This window comes from Dermacentor andersoni, chromosome 11 (assembly GCF_023375885.2).
Source record: "Dermacentor andersoni chromosome 11, qqDerAnde1_hic_scaffold, whole genome shotgun sequence".
Taxonomy (NCBI): Eukaryota; Metazoa; Arthropoda; class Arachnida; order Ixodida; family Ixodidae; genus Dermacentor; species Dermacentor andersoni.
The window spans coordinates 27529921-27551068 of record NC_092824.1 but is presented as its reverse complement, the minus strand read 5'-3'; the positions used below and the strand labels follow the sequence as shown (position 1 = coordinate 27551068).

At 44.5% G+C, this 21148-nt stretch overlaps 1 long non-coding RNA gene across 1 annotated transcript; it reads left to right on the top strand.

Annotated features, from left to right (window-relative positions):
• The first annotated feature begins 12669 nt into the window (after window positions 1-12669).
• LOC129381602 (uncharacterized) lies at window positions 12670-20293 on the top strand. Its single transcript, XR_011891109.1, has 3 exons — window positions 12670-12735; window positions 19036-19162; window positions 20216-20293. It is a non-coding gene; the product is annotated as an uncharacterized lncRNA (long non-coding RNA).
• The last annotated feature ends 855 nt before the right edge of the window (window positions 20294-21148 follow it).

Here is a 21148-nt window from a genome sequence, read left to right as displayed (position 1 = left end):
CAAAACGTTTTCTGTGCCTGACAGAGCAACAACTCTGACGCGATTTAGGCGCGTTTACACGCTTACAGAGCCTTGCCTGCTTTTCCGTCCCTGAGAAAACGACTGTGATTACTGCACGTTGCCCATTCTTCTTTAGTCTATGGGAGACATCATGCAAATACGGTAGAACTGCAAAATTTTGTCTTTCAACTGGATGGTTAATTGACTGAGCGGGCTCATCACGTTTTGTGCACCTCAGAAGCTGTTCCGCTATTGCTGAAGTTAAGGCCGAAAGGTAGCGAGCCCAAAAAAGGCGATCAATCAAGACTATGTTGCATCTCGTGTGAGCAAGATTTGTTGAGGCTGTTAACGAGGCAACACATTTAATACCTCATTTAACGAGCTTTGGGTGTGCGGAGTTAAAAAGCAAGAGTGACTTCTTACTTCTCGGTTTGAAGCACCAGCACACGTGTTTGTTTGCAAGGCACAGCCTGATATCTAGAAAGCGCAAGGAATAATCAATAGGGACCTCATGCATTAGTTCTAGAGGATGCAGCTCTTAAAGATCTCCAAGACTCCCAATGTAGCAGGCTCGAAAGCGTGATCAGTGCAATCAATAAATACCAGGTACTCGTCCACAAACCTACACACTTTGACAACAGGAGGTGACCATGAATATTGCGATCATGATGAGCTAGATAAATATCACTTAGTGGCGGTTCCAGGCATGATCCGATACAAACACCATTCCTTTGTATATCTTATAGGATCATGGCTGACGCCGCCAATAAGTGATATTTATCTAGCTCATCATGATTGCAATATTCAAGGTCACCTAGATGCATCTCCTGTTGTCAAAATGTGCAGGTTTGTGGACGACTACCTGGTATTTATTGATTCCACTGATCACGCTTTTGAGCCTGCTGATTCGGGAGCCTTGGAGATATTTAAGAAATAGATGCAGCGTCTAGAACTAACACATCAGGTCCCTATTGATGATTCCTTGCACCTTCTAGATCTCAGGCTGTGTCTTGCAAATAAACATGTGTGCTAGTGCTTCGAACCAAGAAGTAAGAAGTCACTCTTGCCCTTTAACTCTGCACATCCAAAGCTCGTTAAACAAGGTATTGTAAACATTTTCCTCGTTAACAGCCTCAATAAATCTTGCTCACACGAGATGCAATATAATCTTGCTGCACAGTTTGATCACTTTTCTTGGGTTGGCTACCCTTTGGCCTCAATTTCAGCCATAGCAGAACAGCTTCTGAAGGGCACAAAATGTCATGAGCCCACGCAGTCAAGGAAGTAGCCAGTTGAAAGACAGGTTTGCAGTACTACCGTACGTGCATGATGTCTCCCATAGGCTAAAAAAGTTTGGGCAACGTGCTAGAATCAGTCCTTTGCTCAGCCCCGGAAAAGCTGGCAAGGCTCTGTAGGCGTGTAAAGGCGCCTAAATTGTGTCGGAGTTGTTGCTCTGTCGGGCACAGAAAATGTTTTGTGATATGTGGAATGAATGCAGTTTACCAAATCTCCGTTTTGAGGCATAAATATCTTGGACACACAGGCAGGTGCCTAAATGATCTTTTAAGAGAGCACTATAACAACGTCCATAACACTGTTCAAGGCCACTTAGCCATCCATTGCCAGGACTGCAGCTGCATGTCCCTCTTTGAAGATACCGAAGTTTTAGCGAGACACAGCTCACCCAGTAAATGATTGAAGCTGATTTCACCAGAAAACTGGGTAATGTGTGCGTTAGTGCCCCCTCTATCACACTGACCCCTAGTGAAGTCTTGTATCTCAACAGAGAAATAGTGATGTTAATTTTTTTCAAGTGACCATGTTCTTAGTACAATGACTTGCATTAGAACAACCCTTATGACTGCTTTTCATTTTCTGCGCGTGGCCCCTCTTGCATATATACACACAATGTGGTAAAGCAATAAATTATTATTGGAAGTCAGTGCAGTGTATGTCGTCTCTCGCAGTCCTTCTCCTTCATGCTGTACGTCATTTATTTATCATACTGAACAGTGTATACTAATTGATTCAAAATTAGAAAAAATATGGTACACATTTGAGCTGCAAAAATGCAATTGATGCAGCAAATGGCATTTAGCATTCAAAAAGCAAAAAAAAAATACTGTTCACGGTTAACCATGAGATGCAGGAACTCCATTCTCTGAGCATCTTGACCAATAAGTGCAGCGCATGGCATCGCTGTAATCTTGCATCCTGCATTAGCAAAATAAGAGAATCATGAGAGTTCAGTCTGCGCAATTATGTATGTACACTGCGGAAAATTTCATAAGGCAACAAGCTCCTTAATGTAACAAACTTAATGTGACGGCACAATGCACAGCTCTGGCAACTGGGCAAGACAAGTGAAAGGTAGGAGAAATTTCTATTTTGCAAACTTAGGAATTGCGTGTTACTGTGAGCACTAAACCACTATGTCATGCGAATACAACATGGCACATACAGCAGCAAAAGCAAATTATTGTACAGTAGCATTTTCACCATAGAAAATAAGAGAATTAAATTTAGAGACAACCGATGACATCTCTCAACAGACATTTGTCCAGGAGTGTGTATGTGACCTTAATATAAAATTGACATTATGAAATCTGCAATATATCTGTGCATTACACTTTATAAGTACTGCAGCTGACAACCTTATGGTATATGGCACATTAAGACTCAGATGCACAAGAGATGAAAAAACTGTTTTTACACATTACACTAGGAGACAAAGCGTACTGTTTTACAGAGTGCACACAAAATGAAAATTAGGAAACCTCCAATGGAATTCTCATTTGCCCTGCAATACATGCATCGAGCCCAATGATCGCCAACTCTCCAATGCAGTTTATTAGACCCTTTCTGTATCCTAAAATTTATTGTGTATTTCTTATTTACTAATTTAGTTAGAATTGGCATTTCGGCATACTTTCTGGAAAATTTAGCACATGTTGTCAGCTATTTTCCTTAGAGCACGCCCCCTTCTTTCAATGGGTTAGCGTGGCAACACTCACAAGTAGTATTCCCTTATTTAAACTTATGATCCTTCCTCGTGCTCTAAACTGTGATGCCCCTCCTAAGCAGTTTATGTTAATCTGCGACTATTTACATGGTCCTTCTTTCTGTAGCCTCTCAACTAGAGCCTGAAATTTCTTGTCTCCTAAAAGAACCATCTTTCCGCCCGAAACATATTGCACGGTTACCCCTCACAGGGGTGGCGGGGGGGGGGGGGGGGCATTGGATATAGGTGTTCACATATGCAATGAACCTCAGAGCCACAATCATTTCTCATCCTGTGTTGCCACTACCCACATGAGTCGCAATGGTTGCAAATTGGCTACCCGCCCTCTCTCGCTTAAAAGTACATTTTGCCACAAGGAAAATCACCACAAGCATTGCATTTGATTAAATGAGTGCTCCTCTGCATGTTTTTTTTTGTTCATAATGGCTAGGTTCAACATGGTCAAGTTGACTGAAAACTGTCAAGCACCAACCAATACATAGTTTCAAATTTATGAAACATTCATTTTTTAAGACTTTTTCCAAATTAAGCATTCGACAAATTTTCATGATCCAAAAGAGGAAAGGTACTTTGAGACAATGATAGGCCTGCTATATCCTGCAAAACTGTGAAATGAAAGATGCTTACCGTTTTCATAAGTAGCTAGCTCAGTACAAGAAATGGGTGCATTGCATGCGGAAATGTTTTTTAATGCCCCCGAGAGGTCCTGGTTTCTTGTAATTTCTTCAAATCCCTTGCAGTCTAGATTGCAATCCGGCATATTTTGATAATGATGTTACGTATTCAAAATAAAAACAGCTCAACTTTTATGGTTTTTAGAATTATATGGGAATAAATTAAAGGTAAAAGAGTGTAATACAATGAGCAAATAAGAAGCTCATTGCAGAGAGTGAACAAATATTCATTTCCTGCAAATAAATTGGTAGCAGGAAGGTCATACGAAATTAGCACTGAATGCACAATAGAGGATATGGCGCTGCAATGCCCCATTCTGTGAATATTCTTGCAACAAAGAAAATACTGATTATGAAAGGCCATCAAGAAAATGCAAGTGTATACTTTGGATCAGCAGTCATGCCTGCAGTATGCACTGTACCATCGGCAATATTTAAAACCCCACACAACTGCACATGATATCAAGCTTGGGCCACCAAGGAGCGTCAGTTTTAAATTATAACTTGACTTATTATATTGCACTATACACCTATATCTACTTACAATGTTGTCTTCCAAACTGGTTCCAAGAAGACATCAACCATCTGTCTGAAGGCGAATGCAAGTGGCTTGCTCTTGATGGAGGGCACCAAGGCTGGGCATTGTGAAACTGCTGCTATCATCTGCATGACCTGCGAGAAACGACGCTCTACAGGTTCAAGATAAGCAAATGCTATTAGAACAAAAGACAAGATCACTGGCAATGAGCCTCGTTTTGGTTTGCATGAGAAAAGCCAAAAATATGGACTTTGTGCTGCTTACTGAAAAATAAGCAAACATCCTTCCATATGCTGCAGTCATGCATTAAGATTGTCACACAGCTGCATGTCTGTATGCTCAATGCTGCTGTCGCTACTGAGTCAGCATGCTTTGCGCAGCTTATTATTTCAAGTTATATTGATTATTGTGTTTTCTTGCCAATTTTTGACACAGCACCAGAAAAGTAGCAGCTCATTTGCACACATACTCCGTTGTGAGGAGCGAATTCACACACACGCACGCATGCACGTGCGCACATACAACACACAAGCCTCTACCACATGAGCAGCTTCCCACGCTTGACACACAGCACTTTTTATCCTTTGACACTCCTATTGCTAAGGCATTAAAAAGCCTTTGTGTGACCAACCCCAAACTCCTCAAACTGCACTTCCAGCTTAAACCCTTTCTCGACAGTCAGGACAAACCTTCTAGCTTCCCCAGTGCTCCAAACTGTAGTTACGAATTTCAATAGGGCTATAGGCGACAGCTGTCGAAGGGCATGCAAACTACCCGGAGAGACCTAAAGCTTTAATATGATGCCTCTAAAGCGCAACAACACTTCAAATTTTCAAAATTCATTAAAGTCCCTGAAGACAATTGCTATATACGTAGAACGTCTCCAATAACCTGCCATTAACAATTTCAGCGGTTGTCTGCATCAACGGAAATGTGGGCTAATAGGAAATCCACGTCTTTAAAATCAGAATTAGTGTAATGGCGAAACACACTACCAGATTTCTTAATCATTTATTTATGCTCTTGATGTAACGTTCATTTTACAATAACAATCAAGGATATCGATTCATCAGGGCGTGGAAGGGAAAAAGGACGAAGCGTATACCTGACGCCTTCCCACCGGTCCTCCCGAGAAACGGCGCCTCATACAACAGTTGTCCAGGGTGGCTTGAAACCAAACTCTGCTTTCAGGCGGGAACACTCGCTGCACCAAATAGGAGGAGTTTATTGCGAGTAAAACTCTACCGGCCTTATGCAACACATGCGCACGCACACAAAACGCACTCGCACGCACACACAAATATACGCACTCTCAAAAGCGCAGACACAAATGCGCGCACGCGCACATTGATAAACAAACAAGCACAGATACATGCAGGCAGACACGCTAACACGTGCACACACACGCACACGCACACACGCAGACAAAGCGAGCCGAAAACATGCTGAAGGCGTCCGGCAAGCAGCAACATGCGACCGCATCAGGCAAAACCAATACCGCGCCGGTTCTTTCGAAAGGTGGCAAAGCCAGTCGTCCTTTTTCTACGCTACGCAAAAGTGGTTGACCACATTAAACTGAAGTGCGAACGACCATATTACAAGAAGCCGCATTCAACGCACAAGAGTTGCACATCTATGAACGTTCAAGCGCTGAGAAACAAAGCGTAACTATGCAGGCGCACCACGCCCGATGTAGGTTTGACAAACATTAGTCACACGGGGCGTGATCAAGGTAATTAACTTGCCTTACTGGGAGTATAGCTGCTCTTGCTTACATTAGTGAATTATGCTACGAGATCACAGTGAGATTCTTCTAGAGCGAACAAAACAAATGCCAAATAAACGGGCACTTGCCTGAAATTTCCATTATGCCAATATAACCGACCGGTCACGTTGCAACTTCTCGTTTCAGCCTTCGTGGATCCATCTTCCAGTGCGTACGAGTGCTTTGCTTTGAAGTGGGGCACGAGTAATACAAAAAGCACGCGCCACATCTTTTTCTACACCGCGCACAAAACTAATCACACGTTTAAAATTATTTCGCACAGCGCAAGACGCGAACACAGGCAGCATGGAGGAGAGGCAGCAACAAAATGCCATAATGGCGCACCTTCCGCCTTGCCGTCCAGCCGCACGCCGAAGTGACGGTACAGCGTCGGTCCGTCACTTCCGGTCGCTTTTCATTGGGTAGGGGGCGGAGCGCAAATTGAACGTTTATTCTGACAGGTTTGCTTGCTCGCATGGCCGCCTGTTTGCTGCTGCTTCGTTGTGGTCTCTAACTCGAGCGGTGAGGCGGGTAGTTGCTACTACGTCTCGTGCCGAGCATATTTTTTTAGGGGGGGCGCAGTCTGTGCTGCAGCACTGAGAGTACAGTACACAAATCGGGACCGTGAGCGAGACGATTGGCGCTCTTCTGCTGGTGCGATTAGATTATTCGCTGCGTCCGAACGAAGCAACTTTGCGAGGTCATGGCGTAGTTTCAGCGATATCCTGGCTCGATAAAGACGCTCACATCTTCGTCGTGCGACAGCGACGCGTAAACATTCATGAGGAGACTGAAGACTGCGTTTGCAAGAGCGTATGCTGTGGATAAGAAATTACATCTTTGACGATACCAGCCCTTAACATATAGGCTGAGCCTTACAAACTGTATCCGAGGATGCGCTTAGAAAGCAGAGGAGTAGCTTAGTAAACCTCTGAGTAAATTAGGCAAGGTACGTGGAAAGTCGGGTTTGAGAACTTCCAACGTGATCTCGCCTCTATGAATGTCTTCTTTATGGCTTCACCATGCAAATTGTACGTTGATGTCATTGTACAGCAAAGGCTCATCTAACAGCACGTCCCTGTTTGTTCAGCAATATATCCAAACAGCTTCTTCCCTTTCGGCACTTTTTGTTGGGCTATTGAGGGCACCGAAATATTCGTGCAGAATTGTGCAAGTTGCTCGAGTGTTTTCGTTCTGCTACTACAGTTTTTCTAGAAGTGTTTAATTGCATGTTAATATTACTGTGAGCACGAAATATAATGATATTTAAATTGTAAATGAAAGGGCGTACTTTTTCTGGATAATACACTTTTGGAGTGGCCGTCATGCCAGTAACATCAGAATCCTTGAAAAAAAATCGAGTCACTTAGGAATGCGAAAACTTAATCACTTCACGCATCTTCACTTCCAATTTTCACGTGACCGTGATACGTTAGTTCATACATTGCCACGTGTCCTACACAATTCTACCTTAATCTCCCGTAATCCACCGTGCTATAGTTTGCACGAACCTTAATGCAATTTATTCCACCCTTATTCAAATTATTTCCCATTAATTACCCATAATTGCTCATAATTAACGGTTTTGTATTTACGACTTTCTGTATCACTACTGACGTCATACAAGACGGTGATGACGTCACATTTTATTTATTTATTATGCATACTTTCAAGGCCTAGTAGGCGCAACGGAAAGAAGTCGTGAAAATATATAAAATTTGCAGTGCAAGGCAAGAATAGAAAATCAAACTGTAAGACAATTTGAACGGCGATCTTGGATTAGTGGCGTCACAAATTGAGACTGTGGAGGCGGGAAGGCGGTTACATTCCGTGGCTGTTCTTGGCAAAAAGGAAGAATGGCGCATCAATTTTGTGTTGATGGTCGATGAGAGACGAGAACTTGGTGTGGTGAAAACATTTTCTTTACGAGAAGGGTTAAAATAGCATATTCTATGAAAAAAAAAGAGACGAAAGTACTTGCGACGCAACCAAAGGTCAGGTAGACCTATTGCTCCTTTCATGGACGCGACGTTAGAATGACGTGAATAAGTTGGGAGAATAAAATGGGCGGTGCGGTTCTCAATGCTTTCTCAATGCATTCAAGGGAAATGACAAGATTGGCATGAGCAGGGTCCCATATGCATTGTCGTTGCGAAGAACGCCAGCTTTTCTACCTGAAAGGACATAAAATACTTTCGCATTCAAAATGCAATGCATAAACACATTGCTCAATGCGCAGATTTGTACACGTTACCCAGATGTATGCATCAATGCGTTCACCACCCTTCAGTCGTCGATTTAACACCCTTTTTCGGGCATAGTAACTCCTTATGTGTGGATACACCCTTATAATAGGGTGTTTTGGCCGAAAAGGGCGTTGAGAGGGTGTAGACATGGGTGTAAATGACTAAAACACTCCTTTCAACACCCATAAGGGAGTAAAAATGTTTAGTGTGTACGTTATTTTCTCTCGGGCCTTACAGAAGTTACTGACAGCAGAAGCACAAGTTTCCTACCTGTGGTGTGTAGCAGCAGCGTCGATCACGCAGAGCCCGGTAGAAGCCGCGCTGTCATGGCAGAAGCACCGGCCATCCCGGAAAACATCGCTAGGTGAGACCACGTTTGGAAAAAATTCCCTTGCACCAAGCAACTCACAGACAGTCAATAATGCTGCCCTTGATGCAACTATGCCTCCACTCTCGACCATTTTCTAGGTAGGGGAGCTATGATGCGTGAAAAACGCGCAATATCAACCGTTATCGTAAGCATGTGGCATGGTGCAGGTGGTGCTGACATGCTTGTCATTCGCAGCACCCTTGCTAGCTTGTTGCACGGTAACGTACTGCCCCATTTCGTTTACGAAGATAGTGGACAAAAAGACGTTCATATAAAGACATGGTTGGCAAAATGAAACAAAGACGAATTTTAAGATCACCGAGGCAAAGTAACATGGGAAAGCATACTGTAACGAGGGCGTTTTTTCCGCATATGATTAAAGAAATCGCAGTTTCGCCCGAAAGGCGGAGCGTTGATTTTGATAGCAAAACAATTTGCAGCAGAACTGATCTCGCGATGACGGTCCACGCTAATGCGAAAATCAGTCTAGCCAGGCCGTGACGGGCCATATAGCCGAAGTGGCGTTCATTTCAGAGCGCAGCGTTAATTCTGACACTTTCAATGATTCGGATATACGCCATATACACTGACATTTTACCGCTTTGCTCTGACACTGACTTGCCAAGGTGAACTAAGAGCCTGCAGCCATGATAGTTTCACGCTGACGCAGCGATGATAAAATGGGAACGAATGATATGGATATTCTTATCGATATGATATAAGGAGATGTCGACGCAGAATTGGAGGGGCAGGCTGCTCCTTAGTTCTTGAAAGGTTCTAGGTCACAACATACAGGGTACAAGATTACATATGACACAACCTTTTCATATAAGCACCAGGGCTTGTCAAAGAATGTTTTCACTGTAACACTGTGATGTAAGAAACACACTGTACAAACAATATACATGTTAAGTAACTATACAGTTCTTAAAAGATAAGTCGTAATGATAAATGCGCACAATGGCACCAGCATGAACCAAAAACATGCGCATTCTTCAGGTATGATCGTGGTATAACGGCGACAAAGTGACGACCATGTCAGGATAATGAGGTGATGGCGTGTGACGACGACGTTAAGGCAACCGAATGAAGAATCGAGAATGATGAGCGCACTGCCGATGTGGCATGATGACTACGCTATAACAAAGAATGCATGGTGGCGTCTGTGCAACAAGGACGCCATGATGTCACTGGCGTGGCAAAGATGGCATAATCACGGCGCAGTTGCGAAAGCATAACTGCCGCAGAATAACGAACAAAAAAAGATGTCGACGCATGAACGAGGTTGGTATGACAACGAGGCATGACAACAGGGTTCACGACACTGAAGTGATGACTGTCGCGGCTGCTGTGAAGCGCGCCCACGCGTCACCCACGCGCTGCCTGTCGCGTTCTCCCGACTAGCGAGGCAGTCGTGCCCCACTTGGCTCAGTCTGCAATGTGCCACACGAGACAGATTGACTGTGCCAGCCAATCTATCACGAAGTGAAAACATGTATAGAGCTGCACTCAAACTAGGCAACAGGAAGTATCGTATTCGTCGGTGAAATGTTTTTATTATAAATGAAGGGTTTAGCTTTGTATATGTTGTTCTACTGTAGACAAGTAATGAATGCTTCAGGTCACATTAAGGGTGACATTCATCGCAAGAATTGTTCTTAAATTTTTGTTTATATATTTCTTCAGTTATTATTTACATTTTTTTGATTAGAGTAATAACTATTTACCCATAATAATTTATTTACATTTCATGGTTTATTTACCTGCTTTTATTAAGTGCATACTGCGACGTAGATACCACATTTGCCGGCATAGTGAACAAAGACTGACAAATTAACATCACGTGGGTTGAATCGTAGCCCACATTTGGCTGAGTCGTGTGCACAAAAGTAAGAGAGTAAATGCGACTGCACAAACCTAGCATAATTCTAAATCAGCGCCAGGGGTGCACAAAGAGAAACGCAACGAGACGGCACGCCGCCTCTCGAGGGCAGTTCTACAATTATGTTACCACATCAACTTGCCCAACTGTTTTTACTGTTCATATGCAAAGATTTAACATATAGAAGGCAGAAGTGAAAGCTGGAAATATTTAATATTTTGTTTAAAGAAAACAAGTATCGGCCACCAAAGCAAAACAAATAAAGAAGAGTACAGGTTATCTATGTTACAGTACAACACGTTGAAATCAGCGTTGAAGTGTATATTTGAAAAATGAGTTTGAAGAAGAAGAAAGATCCCTTGGGTGGAATATTTCATCCACTGTGCGTTTACACATGAACGTACTTAACGTAGTGGCGCACGCGGTCAATGTCGCAATAGATTATACGAATGTCGGTTGCTTCGTGTGCTGTGCGAGAACGCTAAATTGTACGCCTATGTGTTAGTTCTACACCTTTCTACAAAAATAACAGACATGATATTCCGGTAATTTAAACATAGGTCCGGTGGAGGAAAAGCCACAGGTTGGTTTAAGACGATTGCTTGTCCGTTTGCGTGTTGCCTAAGGGCGCCCAATGCATCCAAAAATGAAAAAGAGAAAAACTGTTGAGAATACTCACCCTTTTCCCGCTCGGACTAGTTTGGCCATCGAAACCACTTTTCATTTTGCTTTATAGTGATTATCCTACCACTGAATTTTAAATTACAGAGCTCTAAATCGTTTAAAAAATTGGGTGACCTTATACTACAGCGATTAAGAAGTGGAAAGTCACAGTATGCTGCAGTACACTTTACCATTTGTGAACAATTGCAGTAGTACGTCGGGTTTCAGCTTCGCTCATGCTCTGCATTGCATCTGTCATCGGGCATTTTTAAGCCGAAAGCTCTAGACGTCATTTTGAAGATCGCGTTTTGATTGCACAGGGAATCGGAGGGCCGCTAATTACGACAAAGGAAGGAACAATTGTATAATGTACATTTAATTAAGTAACACGAATTCGCGGCCTTTGAGAGGATTCGAACACACGACCTTTCGTACTATTTAGGGCGAAAATGATGAGGGCACAATTAATTAAGTTTGCATTCATTAGGACGCTCGGGCCCACGACCTGTAGTCGGAAAATCAAGTAATAAGAAACAACAACGCATTGGAACGAAAGTATTGGTTAATTTGTTGACTCTGTCTTGAGTACGCAGACTTTCACCTCCACCATCTATGGCGCATGCTAAAGTGTCATTTTTTGTTCACGTTCCTCTCACAATAAACTTGATCCTTGATTAAATTTTCTTATAGGCAGCTGCGAGTGGCTTAGCAGAAGCAAACTTAGCATCACTTGCAAAGAAATATTAATGAACTCCATTTTCGTTGATCCGCAATTCAGTCAAAATCATCTATTCCTTCTGAATTGTTCAAAGTAAAACTTGGCTAAGCGACAAAAATCTCTTTAGCATTAAGAGCAACTTATTTATGCCCATAATTTCAGATATTACCTGAAATGCGATATATTTTTCATAGCCTAGGGGGTCAATGAGTCGTGAATATAATTCACGTGAAAACGCTACGATCACCTCCGCGATGCCGAGTCACAACAGGCGTGTACAAATCGGAATTTTTCTAATGTGAACGCAGTTACACGCCAAAATTGCAGAAACCATCCACGCACACTCATTCTTATACTTCAACCTGTTTTATTAAGGAAAAAGATGTTACATGGCGCAAAATATTTTATTCCGAAATTATTGTTAGGATTCTGCCGCCGTGGCAAGTGGGGCAGGCATGTTATATAGCGAACAACATATGAAGGCATCATACCCGTTGTAAGTACTCAAACAGTTGAACTGACAGTTGTCGTGCAAGTCAAGGTAGGTGCCGCTTCATCTACGGTGGACGAGTACTCTGCACCAGATATTGCCCCTTGTGTTGTTTGTCCTAGGCCAGCCAGCGCAGTGCGCCTTTAGTGAGAGCGAAACCTTTCAAGTCGCCCGTTTACAGAACAGTACTGTGCTTTATGTAATCTTTGTACGCATCAAGTATGCTTTCAACTTTTTTGCAACAGTTGGAAGTGTATAAGACCGATACCATTATTATTTGCAGGATTTCTGACCCCGCCTGCCGCCTGGTGTCACCTGTGGAACACACAACACGGGCAAATAACCGACGTGACTTACTACGTCGATGGTAGGTAGTCTATGGTCACACGCCATTACCACACTGATGGGAGATAGCCCCTACGTCTTTCGTGGCAGCGGTAAACTTATTGCGTGTGAGGAGGCATGTTACCAGCCCCGCCAAGACTGTTTCCGCTTGAGCCACTTCATCACTGTCCTTGGTAACAAATTTGTCCCCTTTCCTTCACTCCCAGTGTAGGGTAACGAACCGGGTGCTCGTCTGATTGACCTCGCTACCTTTCCTGCCCTTGCTCTCGCTCGGTGTGTGCGGATGGGAATACATGCGATTTTGCGCGACATCTATGGAGTTCAAGTTTTTGAACGAATACGTACTCATATGAGCGAATTGCGAATGCACGCTTCTACATGGTCACGTCAGAAACCGATACTCTAAGTTCCATGCCACAATAAATTCACTCGCAACTCAGATTGGCGTGGGTCGATTGGTTCACAATTTCGTTTGGCAAGCAGAATCTCAGTGAGTCCGTTGCGCTACCACCATGATACTCTTTCTCTTAAACGAATCAAATTTAGTCACAGAAAATATTCTAATACGAATATACTATGTGATGTCTAATTAGAGCTGCGTATAAGATCTCTCTACCGGAGGGCCATAGAGGAGCTGTAACGTTTTCGGCAAAGTGTGAGAATTATTGGTGTATAGCATGTTGCGAGCAGCCGGCATATCCCGCTTTGGCCGTATGCAGAAGATATAGAATACAATGTGGGGCCGCCTATATAAATTCACACCGAACCTCCTGGTTATTTTATAACCAAGAAGCCAAGCAACAACTGCAGCGTAAAGAAATTTAATGAAAACTTAAGGCAATGAGACAAAATTCTTGGCTAGTTCTTTCGCTCTGTTAGCACAAACCTTTACAAAGTATCAATACCTTATGCTTCTCAAACTTTAACGCCCTTTAATTCCATTGCTAGATTCAGAATCATAGGAGGAGGAGGAGGAGGAATAAACTTTTATTTTTGAAACAATATGCCGTGGTAAGCCCCGGTTCTACTCTTGGTGGGAGGCCTACTCATTCCAAGAACCCTCTGGCCTTAGCTTCCTCCTTGGCACTAGCGACGAGGCATCGTTGTTGCTCCAGGTCCTCGGAGACGAGCTTGGCATCCCACTCGTAGGGATTCCACTTTTTTATTAGGCGTTCCATTGAGGGTGATGTTGGGGTCGGGTTCATCCTAGCCGGGTGGTCTGCCTCGCATTCTTGTCTTGAGGAAGAGGTGTTCCGACTTCTCGGGAGCACAGCGGAGGCCACATTTGTACAAGTAGCTCTCGATTGTATCTACTGCTTCCTGTAGGCGCGTTTCTTGTGTTCAAGTGTTTGAGGCACTTGTCCATAAAGTGACATCGTCTGCATAAAAAGCGTGTCTTGGGTCTGCAATCGTGTCGAGGAGGCCGGGTAGCTTGATCATTGCGACGTTGAAGAGCAACGGCGATATGACCGAACCCTGCTGGGTGCCTTTTCTCGGTAATCGGAAGCTGACGCTGCGCAGGTTGTCTATTGCAACTTTGGTCATGCGCCCCGTAAGGAATTTCGGGCATAGTCGTATGTCCGAGACACGCAGCTCAGGTCTTCGAGTTTGCCGATGATAACTTGGTGACTGACGTTGTCAAAAGCTCCCTTTACATCGATGGCTCAAATCGATGATTTGCTTCTGGTACTCAGGTGGCCGATGAGGTCTTCCTTGAGTAGAGGGAAGACATCTTGCATTGACAGGTTCTGCCTGAAACCGAAAAGGGTGTTTGGAAAATATCCATTTTCCTCGAGGTATGAGGTTGGCCGGTTGTGTATCATACGCTCGAAAAGTTTCCCTACGCACGAGGTAAGGAAAATTGGCCGCAATATCTCGAGGCTGAGCTGTTTATTTGGTTTTGTGAACAAGGTGATCTCCGAGTGCTTCCAGGCAGCCGGTAGCTCTCCTTTCTCGCAGCATACATTGAAGCAGTGGAGTAGGACTGCGGTAGCCTGCTGCGGAAGGTTGAGGAGATGCTTGTTCATGATCCGATCTTTGCCCGGGATGGTGTTTATGGTGAGCGTCGACAGCGCTGCAGAGAGTTAAAGCATGCGTAAAGGGTTGGTCAAGTTCGGAGTTTGGTTTCCCACCGTATACTTAGTCATATGCTGTCGTATTCACGGGTGGGTAGCCGCACAGCTTCTTCTGAATTTCTCGGAGGAGGTTCTCTTCAGATCCGGCGTGGTCGTGCACGAGCCTACAGAGGTGCTGTCGCTGCTGCGTCTTCGTAGCGTCGTTGTCGAGAAGGGCGCACAGGAGATGCTACGTCGTCTTTGTGCTCAGGGTTCCCTGGAGTTTGTCGCAAAATGCGTGCCAGTTTTGTCTTCTTAATCTCTCCACGTATGCCTGCGCTTGCTAAGTGATGAGGGCAATTCACTTCTTTGATTTCTTGTTTAGCTTCTGTCTCTTCAATCTCTTGAGGACAGCTCTTCTGGCTTCTTAGAGGTGGAGGAGGGGCGTTTGGACGGCTGATACTACTTCATTTAGCTGTATTGTTTTGGTGTGACGTTCTACCATGTCGATGACTTTCTTCAGCCACTCATCTATGTTCTCGATGGTGGTCTCGCGATTTAGCACGTCTCTGAATGACTTCCACTCCGTTACCCGGACCGTTACAAGCCTAGCGGGCTTGCGAGTTTGAGTCACTTTGTTGGATGATGTGGTGATCGCTGCCCAGGGTATCTGGGAGTTGGCTACATTCTGCCGAGGGCACGTTTAGCGTGAAAGTGAGATCTAGGTTAGTGTCTCTGGAGAAACTATTGCTTATCCTCGTTGTTTTTAGTGGGCCATTGTGGGTGGTTCCACATGGTGAGTCTGCTGTTGTGCAGTGTCGTGCATTCGAGCTCCTGCCTTCGTGGTGGCCTGGTATGCCCAGGCCGAGTGTGGGGCGTTGAAGTCCCCTACTATAACGACTTAATGACCACCAGTGCGTTTCTTAATTTCTGTGGCAAGGTGGTCGAAGTCTGTAAGGTGGTCTCTATGAGGGCTGTACACACTGACTACGAATACGCTCTTGAGCGATTTCTTCTCCGGTATGATTTAGATTAAGCTGTGCTCGATCGGTATATTGACAGGTTCCATTTCCTGTACAGTGAGATTCTTTTTAGTGAGAATTGCCGTGCGTTTTGTTTGTACGTGGGCGTTTACCGTTGCAGCCGGACGTTTTCTGTATTTGTTTCTTGCAGCGCTATGATGTCGGGTGGGTCTTGTTTGACAAATTCTTGTAATGTAGCATGCCGTGGTCGATAGAAACGATAGTTCCACTGCCATATGCAGAGAGTCAAGAGCGGATATGTAGGCGTGTGATTAGGGACAGCAATCTTCGGTTGATTCTGTTGCCTGTCGGCGCTCGCGGGTAGGTGAATCTGAACGAGAGGCACTTCGACCGTTTTCTCGCAGCCGCTTTCTGTCGGGCTGAATGTCATTTGGTGACGTGTTTGGGTGGTGTTTTGTTATGTAGGTCTTCTTCATGTGGGTTATGAAGTTTAGCTGTTGCGCTGCAAGTCCGTAGACCTTGTCGTCTAGCGTGGTAACCTTATTGGCTATACTTGTGGCGAAATTTGTTATTACTGCCTGAACGATTTCCTCAATTGAGGCGCGGGTACTTTTCATGATAGTTTCTCGGAGTGTTTGTAATCTTGCGTCATCTACGGATTCAACCTCTGCATCGGGAAGTCGGGAAGTGAGGGTCGAGGCTGTGCAATGTTCTTTTGGAATTTCGTAGATTTGTGTTGCAATTGATCAATAAGATCTTTTTGCTTCTCGCACTTCTGTAGAAGCCTCTTTGTGTTTTCTTGCTATGTATGTTGACATTGGATTAGCTTGTCGATGAGGGCCTGTTGGCTTTGTAGTTGATTGTTTTGATTTGGCAACGTGCTTTGTTGAATTTGCCACCTATTTTCAAGAGCCTGAACGGCCATAGTTTCGGCCGACAAGAATTTGAAGCTGCTCGTGGTTTTCGATCTACTCGATCCGCTTACCACATCCGAGTAGTTAACGCATTTGGGCGACTGCGAACGTGAACGTGATCGTGAAGGCGATAGGAGTATAGATCTGGATCTACTTCATTTGGGGATGCTGCCATCACTGTCCCTCAAGCTGGTGTTTGAGCTTCCTGAATGACGGAATTCTTCGTAGCCTGAGTTCCAGCGACTGTTTCTCACTTTGTGCCACTCCATGCGTTGCTGTCATATGTTGAATGGTGGCGGGTTGGCTTTCAATCTTTTCCTGCAATCTTTGATTGTGGTTTCATGCCCTTCTCCACATAACTTGTCGTCGGGTAGTTGATCGGTTTTGCCTCATTTAGAGCAGAAGGCTGGCAATGGTCTTGGGAAGACATCCTGGCACTGTCCCGCGTTGCCACAGGTCCTGCAGTATTGCATTGACTTGCGGTAGGATCGGCATTGATTGTCGAGACTCTGGTAGCGGACGTAAGAAGGAACGTGTGGTCCTTGGTTAAAGATCATGGCCCCGGACGATTGCCCGGGCATACGAGCATGGAGGACTGTGTACCTCGCTGGTAAGCGAAGACTCGCCTTAAGTTCTTCACTCGTGCCGGGCAAGAGCCCGCTTATTAGGCCTTTGCATACATCGTCCGGGGTTCCCTTGTTGCCTTTTACATTGAAAAAAGTGCGACCAAGTTGTATTCTGCTGATATTTTGAGTTTCTTCGCGTCTTCCCCGTTGGCCGTGCTTGCAATAATCAGGCTCTCGATTCTCTGTACTTAAACGCACACTTTTTTGTCGAAGTCCTACTGCGGAAACCGCTGGCTCTTCCGATGGCGGCATAGTTCCCAAATATTTTGAATAAGTGTAACACCGTCTGAAAATTATAACACTTTCTTAGCACGATAATGTGCGCCTTGCTGATAGAACGGTCTTCGAAACTAAATGTTCTTTTCTGTAAGGTGATTAGCATTCTATGGATGCATCAAGCATTTTTCGTTCTGCCGGTATCTATGCAACCTCTTTTAAAGCAGTGACTGATGCACGTTTAGAGTTTAATGGCGTGTCTAGCAAAAGTAATTAGGCTGCACTATAAAAAAGACTTCTTTAGATTACGCCTATTACCTCGCACTGTAGTTCGTTGGAAGTAACTCAAATCTTTAGCACCCTGGTTGCGAATCCGCGTTTAACACTATTTTGTCACATACAAAGGCGAAATGCTGAGCATTTGGGTGTACTAACGCGATTATCGTTCTTAGCAGCCTTTCTCCAATTCAGATTGCAAAGAAAGTTGCATTCAGAGATAAGGTATTTCCGTACATTGCTTTATAGGGAATCTCCTCCCATCCTGAGGAGGTTTCTGCCGTACTGTCAGCTGTTAATTACTCCCATTTTCCTTTTCTTCACTTTCCCGCAATTCTTGTGCACTTAGGCAGGCTGTGCCACTAACTACACTCCTCGCAGCGCTATCCACACAGTCCACACTTCTAACTCACTCTTACGCTTTCCGTTGCACCATTTTGCGGCATTGTCCTGCGAATAAACACTTCCACATTTCTTTCCAAGCCGATCTGCTTTCTGCAACACGAATCTTACATATATGCATTGAGCATTCATCTTGAAAGTTCTCCTGTAGCCTACTGTTGGCATATAGGTCAACTTTGGCGAGGTCAACCGCTTTCATTTCTTCATGAGTTGCTAAATATGAATTCCTTACCGCCTGTGCTTAGGAACTTCAGCCACAGCAGTCGCCAAATGGGTTTACAATAACCGATTTCTAAAGGGAGAGAGCGTCGTTGGTTGACGCATGTACGTATCAAGGAGGTCAAGGATTTATTATCACGCTTCAAACAAAAGATTATAATCTCTGAGCAGAAATGTGTCCTTTCAATAGTTTTTTGCCCTCGTCTGTCACTTGCTATGTCAAGTGCTGGTAATAGTTGAGCTAAACGCAAGACCTCGAAGACATATCTAACGCGTTTATTATTAGATAATCCAGGAAATATACTGGATCAACGCTTGCACGCAAAGGAAACTGACGTGTCCCATCTTTATTCGGACACTGTTTTTTTGTGTCCGCTGTATGAGATAGAGCGTAATAATCTTCATGATAATTAAGATCGTGCTCGGCATCCCCACCGCACGAAGTTCTTGGATGCATTCAAGATAGTATTGAAGATAGGAAAAGCTTCAACTTCGGAAACACTGCAGTAGGGTTACCCCACGAATAAAAACTTCTTGCCTCGCACAATCTGAAAGAATCAAATAATAATTTCCTATGAATTGCCCTTGCACAGCGGTGAATGAAAACCTTACTGTACATTTGTACCGTACAGGTGTCACTGACAACGGTAGCACTAGTTACTTGCACCAGGGGTTCACCAGCAGCATTGATTACGCAAGACCCAGCGCAAGCGGCACAGGCATGGATGAAGCATCAGCCATTATAGAAGGTGGCACCAAGTGAGTCCACATTTAGAACATTTGAATTCAAACGAAACTCAGAGGCTACAGGGTTGGCTTCCCGTGAGACAATCATGCCTGTACTCACTAATTTCTTCTTGGGAGGATTAGCTCTGTTGCCCGAAATGGGCACCATATCAGCAGCTTTCAGCGTTCGGCAGGTGGAGGTTGCCGTTACGATATACTCAGAAATGTCAAGGCGCAATCGTATTATGAATTTGTGCAATCGTACCATTTCGTTTTTCTCATAAATAATACCTCCCTGTAACTGATCATATAAAAGTACTGAAAAGGGGTTTTTTGCAGCACGTACGCGGGATCGCAAGTAGCCCTTGATCGCGAGTCCTAGGCGTTCGCATCAGCAGCCCGAGCTCGGGTCTCGCGCCGCAGCGGTGGCAGTCCGCACAGCGCCACATGCATATTACACACTACAGTACATATTCTTTTCAAATGAGCCTACCGTGCAGAGAAGCCTGGCTCCTTGGTACGCAATGGCTTCCGCCTTCCCGGGTCTGTGCAACAAAAATCAGGTGTATTGGGAAGGGAATCAGGGAATGTTCGCTTTAGGACAACAACCTGTAGTCTCCTTTGCCGGTCCTCCCCATCATACCATCTTTTTGACAGCGAATATTGGAGTTCATTGGGTTAGGTTTTGTGCACGTAATTTGCCACGCGGCCCAACGAGTGTTTAGTTAATACCCGAGTAGGTATGGAAATATACACTGTCTATTATAATACTGCCTCCCTAACTTTTGTCAATATTTCTGCTATCATGATATAGAAGTAGTGGTGGTGCCGGTGGACGAAGAGTGCCGTCTAAATTTGCAGAATACCTTTTTCATTTCGATCTAATAAGTGGCATTATGTGGCCTGCCTTAGATAAATATGTGTGTGTGCCTGAAGGATTCTGGACGCTAAAGTTTTCACAAGGGGCTTGGTCCTTGTGATTTGCGTCCCCTCGCCGAAACGTTGGCTTCAGCTACTGTCTTTGTTCTACCGCTGTTTACTACCTCAGGAATCCGTGTTCATGTGAATATCTGTCTTTTGTTGTAGAATTTCTGGGACCACCGGTGTTGACCATTGGAAAACGCAGTACCACCACCCGGCTGATGGCACTTCCACCCTCTGCGGTAGGTGCGGGAGGCTTTCGGCCATTAGTACCCCACACCTCGCCTTCAAGGTGACTGAGGAATCTACCGTCTGCTATGGCACACGACACATTTGGAAAGAATGAATGAACAAATTCTGGTTTTTCACCTGTCTAACCGTGAGGGATGCCATAGTGGGGTAATACGAGTTATTTTTCACCACCAGAGGACCTCTAACGTGCCCTCGATGTTAAACAGCATCACCTCTGGCTGAGGTGTGGTTGGGAAAATTTCGTTCGTGCGCGTTTTCGCTGTTCAGTCTATTCAAACTTCTTTTGTTTCTGTTAAGTCATTTTATTACTAAGCCTTCGTTGCCTCATTCAATATACGGTGACAATCTAAGAATAGTGTGCAAGCTCCGTCCACAAGATACGAGTGAAACTGCTTTTAACCTCTAAAAATTAGTTACAATCCGCTCACACCCTAATTGCCTTGCTCTGCTAAAGTAATTGCAAACCTAATAGAAGAACAGAAGCACTCTATTTCAAGCTGAAGTTGTACCTTTGGCTGACTGCTGATAAGGATGCTCTCCTCGGAGTCTACGGTGAGCTAGGCTTCTGCGGCTCCCAGAGCAGTGGTCAGCCGGGCCCAATATTGCCTCTTTGTTTCCGCTCACGTACCTCTACAACACGCGTCTTCATGCAGCGGTTCGAACCTTCCGAGATGGCGCCATAACGCCGACCGAAGAGTAAACACAGGTTTCCAGGCTACGCGGCCCACAAGCCACAACTTTTGACCCGTGGCTTGATACGATGGTGTTGATTTATTGACACCCTCTTTTTTAGAGGACGGTGACAAATGATCCCCTTGCCCGGCTGAGTTAACCAAGTCCAGCTAC